The sequence below is a fragment of the Lissotriton vulgaris genome, chromosome 7, assembly GCF_964263255.1.
Source record: "Lissotriton vulgaris chromosome 7, aLisVul1.2, whole genome shotgun sequence".
In the NCBI taxonomy this organism is placed as follows: Eukaryota; Metazoa; Chordata; class Amphibia; order Caudata; family Salamandridae; genus Lissotriton; species Lissotriton vulgaris.
In genome coordinates this window covers 58,414,002-58,419,093 of record NC_141695.1, presented here as the reverse complement: position 1 = coordinate 58,419,093, position 5,092 = coordinate 58,414,002, and positions in this window count along the sequence as shown.

Sequence of the window (5,092 nt, the reverse complement as noted above, 5' to 3'; positions counted from 1 at the left end):
CTCCCGGTCGGTATACCCTAAATCCAGCATCATGAAACCAACGGGTGTACGAGCGCTTTATAAAACCTTTTGGACATAGCATAATTTTATGTTTTAAACCAGATTAATATTCCTCCATCTCTTCACTCACTATTATTTAGTGGGAGTTATCCCCAAAGAGGGAGTTTGCTTGTTAGTTCCCTATAGGCCAATATGGACCCATTTGTTTGTTTTTTATATTATATTTAGGCATATGCAAATTATCATTATTTTAATTGATCAAGCAATAAAGATCACATATGTTTGGTATCAGACAAAGTCAGGTGACAATGCATTGTGAAATGAAGTCCTAAATTATGGTAGCTGAACTCATGTGCAGGTTTAAAAGAATACATTGGACAAACATACAAATGTTTTCAGTGATCCTGCAGCAGTGCAAATGTTGATAAATGTGTCCAGGTTCAAAATCCTATTTTGTCATTACCTTGGCTTAGAGAAAGATGGAAATGGCATCTTACAATAGCTAATTATCAATAATAAAAGTAAGTCAGCATTTGTTTTGATAAAATAATGATTTATTTGAGGTTGCTGTATTCCTGGTTTGTAATTGTTTTATCACCTACCCCCAGTTGCATCCACTGTAGTTAAAATGTGGTTCTACTGCAGTTTATTTGCTTTTTTTTAACAATATTGTTTTTTCACACTTTTTGCAAACCATGAATGGTATGGATCTGTAATAGATCTGATGTGTCCATGACTCTACCCCCCCAGCTTAACAGGCATTTGTCAACTGTAGCTTGCCTTATCACAAACCTGCTTAGAAGAAGAAATATTAGACGTGTCAGTGCCTTCTGCCTCAGCGGTCCTCTGGTAAAGGAAGGGTTGGCAGTTTTGTAGGCCCAGCTCCCATGAAGGCATATGTTCGAGCAGCTCTTAGTCAAACGGAGGCCACACCACTGCCCCATTTAATCCCACTGTGCTCATAGACCACATTTTATGGGAGAAGATGAGGTGACTTGCAGGTGAGTTTGGCTTTGAGCTTGGAGAGCAAGAGGAGACTGACATTTGGGCTAGTCAAAGAGTGAGAGAAACGGAGGAAAGACTCCAGTCCTCCATCTGGCAAAACTGGACCACAAGAAATTGTTGGATTTTTTTTTTTACCATAGTTCAGCATCAGAATCCAGGACTTTGGTGATTCTGCTTAAAAAAAGGATGATGATATGTGGGAATATTGTCAATATGATAAGGAATTATTTTAATCAATGTTTGTTAACATTATAAAATACATTCCAACCACTTTCAAATCAGAGGACTGCTTAGAACATAGGAGGCATCAAGAGGACTGCCTGTTAGAGAATAACCACCCACCTTCAGTAGGACCAAGAAATTCCTGACTCTGACAACTTACATTTAAGATCAAAGAAGCTGTACTTTTAACAGGGTCCAAGGAGAAAAGTGTCAAGATCAATTAACCTGGAAAACCAGTTGAAACTGGCCTTTGACTGGAACCGTGGAAAACCCTTTTATCATTTGAAGACATGGCCTGGTATTAAAGGAACATGTCCTAGAATTTCCTGGAAGTTTGGGGACCAGTGGGCAACCTGTGAAGAACGTATGTATGTGTTGATACTAATTCTGATAATTTTGACTGTTGCCATTCGACATTTTCCTCCCATTTTGGGATAGTTTGTGTTTCAACCAGATGAAGAATTGGAACAAATCTGTTTGAGTGTGGTAAAGGATTGCCTGTCAGATGATGATTGCTATTTGAGTGTGGTAAATGATTGCTTGTCAGAGGAAGTTTGCAAAGCATGCACAGCCTTTGATTGGAAACAGGACCATTTGCTGGATTTTCTAATGTAAACAACTAAAAATAACACAATAAAGTAAACAAAACAGTACAACAACACAGGCAGAACGTATGAGTACACATCACAATAAAATAGTCAAAACTGAACACAACACAGCAACCACAGTACTACAGAAGATAATAACAGTAGAACAACATATCACAACAACAAAGCAGTACACAAAGCACAACAGAAAACATCATCCACACAGCAAAAGCTCACAAAACCTTCTTATCACCAGCAATAGAATCTTGTTTACAATATTACAACGGTGAAAGGTGTTTGGAGAAAGCAAGTGCCTTAACTTGCCAATAAGGACTTGAAATAACACCAGTGAAAAATGTTTTGTGACCATACCCACGGTGTAAATCATAGCAGTGAAATTAATTAGCATTACACAAACCTTCCAGTAGAAACCAATTCAATTTCAGGAGGCTCTGTTGTGGCTGAGTTATGGTTACAAATGATAACTTATTTAGAAAGTGGTGTTAAGCCACTTAAAGGGGCTTAACGCCGCCTTGTAAATGAGGCCCCCTTTCACGCTAGAGTTTGCATAAAAGAGGTGGGCAAAGGGTTTTGTGGTGGGCGTTCCGCCGCAACACCCATTTATTTTGAATCTGCACCCTATTTACAAAGGTGGCGTAAATTGGAGGCAGAGCCAATTTTAAGACCAGGGAAAACCTGGTGTTAACATGGCAAAATGAGGACAAATGCTTTACCTCTCCTTGTTTTTGCTATTCCTATGCCTGCTGCAATGTGAACCACACAAGGAAACAGCCAAATTGCCATGAATGATTGTTTATTTGCAGGAAGATGAGCTTCCTGCATATGAACAATCATTAAAAAAATGACGATTCACAGCTTCTCTGTGCGCTGCACAATGCAGCACACATAGGAGTTGCAATTCACCATTCTGGATTTATTATGTGCAGGAAGGAACACCTTTCTGCACATAAACAATCATTCCTTCAACGCAAGCCCCCTTGCACTATGGTGTTGGAAATGATGCTAGGCAGCTGAGAATATTGCCACCGCAGGGAGAAACACAGGGAAGTGCTGTATTATTGCAAATACAGCACATCCCTGCATTTCTGAAGTGATGGAGCCTGACTTTAGCAATTTTGGGATTAACCCGCCCTCCACCACTAACTTGTAAATATTCCCCTGAATCCCTATGACATTGAAAATAATGCTTAAGCACACAAACATAATTTGCACCCTTGCCTTTTAAATCTATACCTCACCCAACAAAAGCTTGCCCAGGCTCTCACAATATTAGGGACTTGCCAACAAAACATCTGGAAGTAACAATATATTATCAAACAAAGGAACTGTACCATATTCATTGTCATGACATTAATTAAGGCAAAGATAAGGTGATATGGACACTCATCAATAATTTCATCATTGACACTGTAAATGGCATCTGTTACGCCACATGTGAGGTCATGAGAAGTCCTTTTGGATGAGAGCGATGGTTTCCATGGCAAGGGCTCACTGGGTTCGAAGAGTGCCAGGGAACGAGTCCTAGTGGCATGATTAGTTCTAAGTCATCGGCTCTCAGGTTTTGTGTCTCTTGTGAATAATTTCAAACCTGCTTAATTTGCAGATGGACACGTTTGTGTACTTCGAGTGCGCTGATGTTTGTAATTCTCGAGTTAGTTCACTGGTGTGTAAGCAGGGGCGTAACGGATGCCCCCGCAGCCCCCACAGTGCGGGTGAAGAGGTTAGAGGTCAGAGGTGGGGGGGCACAGCTCCAGCAGTCCAGCTGCAGAGAATGTCCATCATGTAAAACAAAACAAAACGAAAATAGCTGAATAGACAGAAGCAGGTAGAGGCCATCATCTGTGAAAGAGGGGTGTGGAAACAAAAATAATCCATGAAGAGTGCCTCTCACTTGGAAGCGAGGGCCTCTTGTAGACTGAAATAAGTTTCACTTTTCTCCTGCTGCACTTCCAATTTGCATGGTACAGGGCCGCAGATCCCAGCCCTGGAGAGGACACTGGAAAGCAGGTCAGACCACAGGGGAGACAAAAGCAACCAGCAGAAATCTTTGTGTGCCCCGAACTGTTCAGAGCAGAAAAATAAGGGGAATAGAACTGGTGTAAAATGTACTTGCTGGAGGGAGCTGTTTTCTCTCTAGTTATGGTTTTGACTTACAAAATAGCAGATAAGGTTAATGAGCCTGCTGCAAATGTGTAACAAGCAGATCACAGATTAGAATGTTATGGTGATAGCTCAGTAGGCTACTGTTTTTGTTACAGAGAATATATTGGTACTTGCAGTTTGTAAGCTTCAGTCCTTGTAATGTAGGACCGTGAGCTGTGGACCATCACCAAAGAGCTGAATGCAAACTGTAAGGCACAAGCTTGAACCTTTTTTAAAAAAAAACCTTTTGTTTCGCAAACTTTAGTTATTTTAAGGTTGCTAAAAGGGGTTAATTTCAGTAGTGAACAATTCTTCTTCACATAGACAACTCAAACCACGTATAGTTTTAAATTATGTGTTTGTGTTTTTCTAGGCAAGGCAGTCTTACATTCATTGCCTATCAGTATGGATGATACGATTCCTACACCTTGCAGCTCACATTGTCTTATGTCAAATTTCCTGAGCTTGATTTAAACATTTGTAGGATTCAATGTCTCTGTCTTCTATGTGTGTGAAAGACAGGATCACTAAGGAACTAGGCTCAAAGGGAATTTCAATGTTTTTTTATGTGGAAAGAACACATAGGGCACTGATCCCCCCCGCTCAGTCCGGGTGTACCTCCTAGAGCCATCATCACCAGATTCTTTATTATTATTATTATTATATTTCTTATATAGCGCCAGAATCGACCCCCAAAGGGGTATCTCCGCGCTTGCCTTGGGAACCCATACTGGTTTTTCCCTGTGAGATAGCCCCTACAGGGTATCCCCAAGGTGAAAGCCAGGCATCCCGCCACGAGGGGGCCGTTGTGGAGATTAAGCAAGCTTAATGCCCAGAGTTGCAGAGTGAGAACCGATAATTAGGTCAGGCACCGAAGCGAGAATTATCGAGTCCGTGGACATTTGAGCTCAACACCCTGCCGCGTCGGGAATCGAACCCTGGTCCCGGGTCTGACCTCTGCTTCAGGGTCTGCCTGCTCTAACCAGTGAGCCACACTTCTCCACTTTAATTACAGGAACCACACCATCATCCTGCAAGCTGCCCCATTAGAGGCCAGTTGCTCTACGAAGGACTTCCCATCTCCATATATCCGGATTACATACAAAGAGTTCAGG